Genomic DNA, 10,763 nt, shown 5'->3' on the forward strand with positions numbered 1-10,763 from the left:
CCCCTTCTGTTTCTTTACTTCTACATAGTATCAACATGGGTCAAAAAATTGGTAGCCATACCCATAGGTGAGACCCATGAATCTTGGTTGTGCTGTAGTGTTCTTTTTCTTTTGATAGACTGTTTTAAGTAATGTTTGCATGTGTTGTGAATTGTATTCTTAGATTGTTTGGCAGAATCAAGTGTTACCAAATATGGGGTTCAAAATCCTTCTCTAAGGTCTCTGGGACTAATTTCATTTGAATTACTTTGGCTATCGAGTCAGAGAATAATAGGGAGGAAAAATCTGTGACATAAAATAAAAAACAAAACAATACAAAGAAAACTTACAACCAAATAAAAGTTCTTTGTTGTGGCCCAATCCATTCGATTAGAAAAAAATTAAAGCATATGAGTAGTGAGTCATATCTGCACCGAGATACTTTCTTTTTGCTAGATTGCTGTAATTAGTTAATGCTCCATGTACTGAATTGTTATTCTTAGATAAGCAAACTATAAAGATTGTCAATCCTTCTGGATGTAAAGATCTAAAATAAGATTTGTGATGAATTATACACACACACAAAAAGAAAGTGATGGCTATGTACCAGTTTCATTTAAATGGACCCACGGAAAATGAAATAATGCATTGTTGATGCAGTGTCTGAAAAAACAAAAATTCAGTCTGCATGAGAGGGTTCAAGAACGTCGTTGGAAAATTAAAAAATCTTCGAAGATCCTTGAAGAACAACTTTGAATTCCCTAGAAGATGATGAGAGGCTTAGATTCTTCAATAGTCTCAACTTATGAACACAAAAGAAAGGATATGATAGAGATCAGAGATTGGGTGAAGAAGAAGGCAAAGTGGATAAAGAGAGAATAATAGCAAGGCTCTCTCATGGATCTCATACTTTCACCCTCAAGATTGATAATGGAGATGGAAAATTAGTTCTTTCCCAAGAGTTTTCTCTCGAAAATCCATCACTTGTAAAGCTATGGGTGGGTGCTATTTATAGGCACCTCATGATGTAGGATGGAGCCCATGTGCAAGGCACATGAGGAATATTCTCTCTAACCACCTTGTCCGAGGAGGTGACCTCTCCGAGGATGAGGAAAACCCCGAAGAGGAGATCAACCTCTCGGCGAACCCTTCTTCTTAGCCACACCTAACAAATGATCCCCAATCATCCCAAAGGGCCGAGGTAGTCCTAGAGGACTCCCCGCCACTAAATAATACCGAGCTTCATGGACCCCCCAGGGTCGTGCCACCTCACCCCGGGTATAGGCTAGTTTAACCGAGGAGTGAATTTATCTCCACTCACCGTCTTCGGGATCGGGTCCTTTGTTCAAACTCCATTGCGCCCATGGTTCTGGTGCGTAGATCCCGGAAAACTCCGAGCCTGCAAGTGTTCTGGGACTCATTAATGGAGTTGCTTCTAGATTGCGTCTGAATCCGTTCGAAGCCAAGTGCTTCGGATCTCTAGGTTCGTGGATCCAAACCCTTTCGAGTCCGAGCCCGAGTAAGTCTCTAAGTTCGTGGATCCGAACCTTTTTGAGGCTTAGAGCAATTCGACTCGTTTGATGGCAATTAATCTGTGACGCCCCGAATCTACACTATTGGTTGTAGTCAAGGGAAAGTCACTAATGAGTCCTATGGTCAATAACCAAGTAAGATCCCAGATTGCCAGAGGAGTCAAATTAGCCTCCCTTCTAAGTCCAGCTTTCTTAGGCAGCGCACTACCCTTTTGACAGATCTTAAAAGGTATTAACACAAGATCTCATAAGCAACGATAGGGTTTATATATGTATATATTAGAATATGAGTACATAATAACCACGAATATCCTTAATTTCAAAAGCTTGTTCCATTACATTACATCCCAAAAGAAAATTTAAATCTTCATATGACATATTATCATCCATTACATTGTATTCGGACTCATTACTCAACAATACGAAAATTTAAATCCCACTTGCGCAGGACTTTAACTTCCAAATAGGGAACGCATCCCAACAATCCATACATCACATATTATCATCTTTCATTACTCAAGTAATCGAAAACCCAATACCATCCCAATTAAGTTTTCCATTGAGTTAAATGTTTTAAATCAATGTCAGACCAACTTAACAAGATAATAATATCCACGTAAGCATGCATCATTAGAATGAAGAAGATAAGGAACATAACCATAACACATGCAATATCATGCCAAGACATGATCATAAGCTAATAAGCATATTCATGAACACAAGAGCGTAAAACACCCATGCACAACAAAATTTCCAGATTCAATACCCTTCAAAGATTAAAATAAAAAGGGCTATTTTAGATTTTTACCGGACTCAGCCTTCCTATGGTTCGTAGAGAATTTAATCTAGTTTCCAGAACATATTTCGGAATGGGATAGCTTTTCTAGATTTTTAGTTATTTAAGTAACACTCCAGCGCTGTCCAGATTCGTCGACCGTTACGAAAATTTGATTTTCATACAAACCGCTCACTATTTTTCAATGAAACCAATTTTAGTTGAAAGATAACTCCTTAAGGAAGATTTTGAAATAAAATGGAGGTCTAGAATAACTTTATACATTTTTATAGAAATTTTGAAAGTTGGCTATGAAAACAGATTTTTAAGGCACAATGCCCAAAACAAGAAGATTAGTGAGAAAGGGATCCACTAAGGGAAATTTTTCATTTCTTTTGCGATGAAAACATGCTAAATAATATATATTGAACTCAGAAAATTATCTTGAAGGTGTGCCTTTGGAAAATTTGAGAGATTGGTATGAAAAAGATAGTTTTGTACCGAAATGAGGGGAACTACAAGAGGGGTAGAATCATGGCTCAACTCTTATCATTTTTAACAAAAGAAAATCATTAATAATACATCTGAAAACAATGGGTAGAACCCTTAAGAACGTGTATTTGAAAAAGGAAAATAAAAGAGAGAGTTGTGTTGTGGCTTACTTGCTAGGCTAGACTAAGTTGAACAAGATTGCTCCCCTCTTTCTTCCTCTTTCTCTCAAGACTTTTCTCTTGCTCTCCTTTCTCTCCTTTGGGCCGAATGTAGGTGTGTGTATGTGTTGTTTGTGTATGCTTTGCTAAGAGGGTGGTTGTATTTATAGGCAATTTTGGTGTGAAAAGACATAAAGGCGCACTAGTTGGAATTGGATTGAGAAGTTTGGATTTACTTGGAGTCTAATGGAATAGAGAGTGATTAGGGGGCTTAATTATGTGATTAGACAAGATTTAGTTAGCCTCTAGTTGGAATGGAACTAGGTTAGAAACACAACCCTTGTACTTGGTACTTGAGCTTCTAGAATGTCATAATTACAAATCTTGAAAATTGGTCCCTCACACTCTCTAAGGTTGGCCAGCCATGGGGAAGCGAAATGGTGAATATTTTATTCATTATATGAGTACTATAGACACATTTCCCAATGTATATATATAGATCTCAAATTGATTTGATGGTACCTATAGTATAAAAAGTACATGTACTAGTTTTGGGGCAATTCTTGAAATTAATAAAAGAAGTGAGGGCTTGGAATTAAACTCATGTGTTGGAACCTTATTTATGTAGAATTAAATTAAATTAGACTAAGGAACCTAATTCGGCTAGGATATTCATGTTTTGATAAAAATTAAAAAAAATGTTAATCGACAAGATTTGAAATAATTTAAGAAACTGAGGGGCTTTAAGAAAATAATTCAAACATAAGGGTTTTTAAAGAAAATACATTTTTCAGGGGCTTCACATAATCAGGGCCCACCAAGGATTTGCGATAAATTCGGGCCCACCAACCTTGGGCTATTGTGCCTAATTAATTTAGCGATCTCAAATTAGCTCCTCGTACATTTGTCCCTTGCGTGTAAGAGAAATTTTAAATTTCTTGGACATGCATACTGTCATTTCTTCGGCCTTGCTTCGTATCACGTCCCAAAAAAAAAAAAAAATGTTGTCTTGACAGAGCCTATGGATAAAGTTGATGATGCACTGTAATTTATGGATAAAATTTGACAAAGCAAAATATATATATATATATATATATATTTTACATTTTTTTTTTGTTTTTCACCGATATATATTTTTATAACATCTGAGAAAATATATATATATATTTTCTTTTATTCCAACAAAGAATAATAAAGCACCTATATTTTTTGTTTTTGTTCTTAAACAAATATGAAAAGGTAAGGCTCATACACACATTTTTCTTGTTTGGCAAATCAGCAAATCCACTACATACATATACTTATATACGTGTATATAGAATATCGAGGGAATATTCAAAGAATAGTACCCCCTTTTTTTTCTATTTAAGGAAAGGGCCCAAAAACCTAAACCTCACCAACTTTTTGCACAGCTGCCACACCCATTTCTCAGCCTACTCTCTTTCTAGATTGAGAGGCCATCCTTCTTCTTCAACAAACCAGCACTACTGCCGTTTGCACAGACCTCCATCGCGGCTTCAAGCAACGTTGCCAAAGACCTAGCCATCAACTTGTCGCAGCTCTGATAGTCGTAGGCGTCGCGGCCCAAGCTGCCACTCACCTTCGGTGCTTCTCTTTAGTGTAACGAGCAGCTCCTCAAAGACCCAGACACACCAGAGCTCCATTCTTACTGATCAACGCCGACAAATACCACCATTGCTCGTGTATCGTCCGTTGTCTCAATCCTCCGAGCGCCACCGTCGGTTTCTGCGCAAACCTACAATGGCGCTGCTCTGTGCGTGACCACTTCAACTCATGCGACTCATCTGTCATACGCAGCTCTTACACCACCGTTGCACCTATCAACTGTAACCGACCAGTGACGACCACGCCGCCCCTTCAATGCAGCGTGGGTCTATCTGTGGCGTTCCTCGCCTACTGCCCATGTTGTCACGGGTTCTCTTCCTTTTTTTTTTAAATTTTATTTTTTAAAGCTTTGAGTTCGCTGGTGCGCTGGTGCTTGCTTTAATGTCTACTGATGTAGATTTAACCAATCTCCAAGACTGCTTCAGTTTTTTTTTTTTTTTTTTTTTTACTTTGCTGCTTGAAAACCTATAGGCAAGTATATATATTGATTATTATATATATATATATATATTTAGAGCTCGGACTACCCAGATCTCAAGCCGCCACCGGCCTCTCTCTGCTGGAACTCTACCGTCGGCTTCAACTTGTCCGACGCCGACCACGCACGTTCGCCCACTAAACGCAGCATGTGTGGTCTTGCACAGCCTAGCTCAGTCTTGTTTATCAACGTTGACGCCGACTCTGCTACGTTTTCAACACTACTTTCGTCCTCAACTGTCCAACGCCGACTACGCACGTTGCCCTTTCAACGCGACATGTGTGTGGGCCTTCCTAGCACTACTCAGCTCGGCGTCAGCCTTGGGTGTATGCGTCTCACGTTTGTGGTCTTGCCACTGCTTCCAGCCATGGTTCTCCATCTCGGTTGGCACTATCTTTAATTTATTTCTTGCCCATTATTACTTCAAATCTGCTGTTGCCCTCTAAAATTTGCAGGTAAGCCCTGTTCAAACCCACTTTCCCTCTTATGGTTTTAATGGACTTTTGTGCTCAAGAAATAAATAGATAAATCCATGCACTGCTATATTTCTGGTTATAATCTTGATTTCAATCTTGAACTAGTATCCTTGAATCTTGAACCCATAACTCAAACTTTGTAGTTTTTGCTGTTGATATATATATATATATATATATATTTTATCACTCCATGTTTGATAGTATTGAAAGGAGTAGAGCAAACAAATTTTTTTTTTGTTGTTGTTGATGCCCGATGGGATGATTTTAGTGATGAAACTCATAATGTTGAACATAAATTTTGTTGTCGAGTATTTGATCATTGTAGTGTTGAGGAAGATAATGATATACTCTAACTACATATATTTGACCAAATAATACTCCAGCACTTTGAATCTTGTAAACACTTTACTTGAAATAATGACATCATGATAACTCTTAGAACCATATATGGTTATTCATTAGGCTTGTGGATACCCCGAGAAAATGAATTGTTGATGACATCCGGAGTTGAATTTGTTGATAAACCCATCATGTTGCATGTAAATCTTATTATCAAATGACTAATTGTTGCGACCCTTAGAATAGTAGACATCGTGCCTGAATTCTTGGTGCAAAAATTCCTCGTAGAATTTGTTGAATTCATGGATTCCCTGAGAAACGAATAGTTGATGCCGAAATTTGATTTGAATTCCTACGAATTTGTATTGCTTCAATTCCGGTATTCTTTTTTTGAACTTTGACACGATCAACTCCTTGCCATTTATACTTGTTATTTCAGCTATATGTCTTCTCGAAAGAAATCTGTTGTCTCGGGGTCATCAGAACTGGCTCTCATGAAAGAAAGGGATATACCTTCGGCATCTGAGTGGAGGAGATCTTCTTATTTTGGTCAGAAAGACCCGTTCTAGCGAGCGGCTACCTCTACCACTTCTCTTCTGTCTCCGAAGGGGGCTCCATTATGTCTCTCTGAAGACACTGACTCCAGACATGAGGCCTTCATTTCTCCTTCTTCGGTGTTACGCTTTAGAGTTGAGCGAGGGGACTTTCCATACTACTATCCCCAGTTGAAGGCCTTCTCAAACCCTCCTTTTGGTTGGCAGGAGTGGGTCGATGATGTCCTCTCAGACAGGAGCCTCTGCAGCGGCTTCAGGAGGCCTAGATATTGGTCCCGGTGAAAATATCTCGATCCCTATCCATCCTTTGCAACAATGCTAGCCTTGAAGCCATGACTCTTCGGTGGAGCACCGAGACACACACCTTCATACTTGGCCAACACGAGATGGGGCCCACCCTCGAGGATGTGTTCATGTCGCTGCGTCTGGAAGTGACTGGCCTTGATGCCTTCTATCCTGAGCGAACACCCTCCGAGGATGATTCTTTGATCCAATCTTTAAAGCTAAATCTTCAAGCTTGTGGTCAGTGGAGTTCTGTATTTGATAGTTCAGCAAGGAGAAGCAATCGAGTGACGATGGACTGTGCCTCCTACACCGCATGAATCTACCACTTCTTTAGAGATCTTCAGCCCTTGGCTAGAGATGCTGACCCTGATTCTCGGGAGTGTGAGGTTGGCCCGATGTATGGCTCTAGGCTCTATTTCTTGGGATTTCTGGCTTGCTTCCTTTCATTCTTCATTCTTCTGAGCATACCTCCGGATTCTCTCAATCCTTTTGTCTTCCGTCTTCCCCTTGGTAGTTAGGCTCTTCAGAGGGGATCAGATTCCTTTGGCTTCGCTATTTCTTGGGAATCTTTATTACCGGCTGGACCTACTACATCAAGACATGGTTCGTTCCGTGGGTCGATATGAGCCTGTCTCCTTCATCCACAGTCAGTTCCTGCTTTGTTTTTTCTTCGAGAGGTTCCCAAAGTTTGCCCCTACTCCGACTATATTCGAGGCAGAGGTTCTTCGGGAGATAGTGGATAAGGATGACATCCCTGTGCTTGGTACTGATGGGTCTCGGAAATTTGAGAAAGCGAAGTCTTGCCAGTCGTTGATCACACGTTGGTCACGTGCCATTTCCACCTTATCCTTGAATACTTTGGTGGATGATCCCCGACGCTTTGTGGCACGCCCTTATGTATGCCCACCGATGGGTGTGGTAACGCCGCTTATCTATCATGGTTCCTCCCGCCTGGTGTCCTTTCCTTTGACGAAGGGTATCTCTACATGCCTTGTTGATATGCTGATAATGATTCGTCCGAGTTCATTATCGGTATGGTATGAGAAGGGCGTTGATAGCGCTGTCTACAGACCTGATAGAATGTCATGCTAGTTTGGGTTTGACCAGTGTGCCCCGGGGCCAGCACCTCCGTCATTATCTTTCTCAGAGAGCTATGGGCACTTTACTCGCGGACTCGTACACACCATGCTTCCTATATCTAGCTCTTTGACGATGCCAGACTTGAGCCGAGTAGAGGGTTTCACCCCCTCTTTCAGGCAATATTGGCGGAAGAATATCGATGCATTTATTACATTTGTTCAGAGCAAACCGACCATATGTTTGCCTCCACCGATCTATAAGAAGGACTCTTCTCTTCGGCTACCTGAGAGCCGAAAATCTGATCACATGTACGAGAGTTTCTTTACTTCATCTGCTCCAACTGACCCTCCGGCTTGGGCGTCTGCTTCTAGCTTGGCAATTGCTTCTCTAGAGCCGGTCCCTTTGAATAAGGCCTCTGGTCCTCAGACGACCCGCCTTAAGAAGATGGCTCATAAGAGGGCTTCTGATGCCAGTCCTTCCACTCCTCACCTTTCCAAAAGGCTCCATCCGGTACCCGAAATTTTTTTATTTGAAGTTACTTTCCTTCTTGCGACTATACCTTCTTAAATGAACACTTTTTATTTGCCCCTGTTGTGTAGGACCCTGCGATTGCTGACGTTCTCAATACCATGGCTACTGGCCATGCTGCTTCCACCAGGCCGAACTCAGACTTGGACAACACCCTCCCTTTGTCTGCAAGACTTGTGAAGATGCGCACCCCTCGTATAGCAGTTATAGATGACGATGATGATAAGGCTGAGTTCTCCAATCATTTTTATGACGTTATCCCATACATGCGTCGTCACCGTCCTACCGTAACTGAGGATGAGCGCTATCTTGGTGACCAGGTTATCGGGGCTCACCGTTCTGATGTTGAGATTGCTGAAGGGACTGATGCCACATAAATTGATGCCGCAGGCCATGCTTCTAGAAACAATGTAGAGATGAGGTGCGCCTCTGGGAATGGTGTGGAGGTGGAGGTGGATGTGCTAGAAATCTCTGAGACTCGCTCTGGAACTTATAGTGATTCTCATCCTCCGGCCTTCCTTCCTTCTTCAGGGATGACTGCTACTGTTCAGGCTTCATCAGACATTGAGATCGATCAGGTGCTCTCTGTACAGCCAAGTGACTTTGTTAATGCTAGGAGTCCTTCGGTTGCTCCGGTTTTGCATAATGATTCTCCCTCTGGTAATCTTTCTTTCTGAAGTTTGTCATGTACTTCTATCTGTGAGAAATCTTTACTCAAACGGCTTTATTGTTCCCTACCCCTAATAAGACTTCCTTATCTTTTCTTCAGTGTTAGATGCTACTGGGTCCTGCCTTCACCTGCCTCGAACTTTGCTCCAACTCTCTTTGTGACTTCTCATGGTTCTCCTTCTCAAGGGGGGACACCTGCCTTTGAGACAACTGCTAGAGGTTCTTCATCGCAAGTGCCTTCGAATATTTTGGATTTGAATCTTAGTGATTTCCACTTTGATAGTGATGCTTTTGGTCTTTCCTCTTATCATTTTGCATTCTCAGGCTCGGGACCTCTGTCGGAAGTTACCCCTCCGGGTGGTTTATCTAACCCGATAGAAATTGGGGAGATTCCTGAGACTAGCAGCTTTCTGGGCCCAATTCCTCCTTCGGCTTCTGGAAAAGTATCGTTTCTCCATTATTGGGTAGCTCCTGAGTTTGCTTCAGTTCTACAGCTTGTGCATTCGAGTTACCCAGAGACCTTTGCTTCATTTTCTTGCCAATGTCCACTCATTCAGACTACTCTTCTCGAGTCTTTTGCCACTATCTTATATAGCTTGGACAGGCAACGACTGTGTGACCTTAATGGGAAAGTAGTCGAGACAACGTATCAGGGGATCTCTGACATGGAGCGTCACCAAGTGGATTTATCATGGCTTCGGAAGCGCCTAGATATAGCTTCGAACGCTAGTCATCGGGTGGAAATTTTGTCTGTGTTTGCCTCTTATCGGACCTCTATAGATGAGATAAAGGCAACTCTTCGTGAACTTGAGTCGGGCTATGCTCGGGCCTCGGAGACTTTAGAGGCAGACTCTGCTGTTTGTCCTCCGGATGTAGATGTGACGGGTAGCTTCTTCAATGGTGTTTTTAGGAGAGATTGAGTTTTTTTTTTTTTTGTATTACTTTCTTGCCCCTTTTGATAAAAATGTTTTATCTAGGATAATGCAATGAAATGACAAAATCTTTGCTGTTTGGATATTTTCGCATTGTTTTCTCATTCTACTTGATAAAATATTTATTTCAAATGATACACTGGAAAGAACAATCATATACACATGTTATGAAAGCTGAAATATTCTCATTAATTCTTCAACTTTCTTGACAAAAGTATAATAAATTCACTGCAAGTGATAGGATAAAACATACACCATAAAGAAAACCAGCTTCTTCATACATAAGGGAAATACAACTTTTAGACAAAGTAAGAAAATGAAAATGAATTTCAACATAGATGAGTCTATCTATGGGTAGTAACGCTTCATAAACTTTGCATTGAGCGGGCCAGTTCGGAAGCCATCTTTAACCCTTACAAGCTTGTAGTACCCGCTTGAGCTTGCTTGAACCACCTTGTAGGGCCCTTCTCATTTTGGAGAAAACTTGGGCAAGGGCTGTCCTCTCATGATTGGGTCTACAATCTTCCATACTAGGTCACTTTCTTCGAACTTTCTTGGCACCATAGTCTGATTATAGGCTTGGGCGATGGACTCATGATACCTTTCCATGACTTTTGTAGCTCTGTCATGCTTTTCCTCTAATGCTTCCAATCTGGTGGTTCGAGGCTCCAATACCATCCCCGAGGCGAGAGCCATCCGAGCATATGGTGCTTTCAACTCTATAGGTAACACTGCCTCGGACCCATACACAAGGGAGTAAGGAGTTGCTTGAGTCGGCTTTCTCTTTGAAGTGCGATACGCCCATAGGGCTACTATCAACTGTTCAGACCAAGTCCTCCTAAATTCATCCATCATCTTGC

Source organism: Camellia sinensis, chromosome 1 (genome assembly GCF_055761805.1).
Source record: "Camellia sinensis isolate YWXY chromosome 1, ASM5576180v1, whole genome shotgun sequence".
NCBI lineage: Eukaryota > Viridiplantae > Streptophyta > Magnoliopsida > Ericales > Theaceae > Camellia > Camellia sinensis.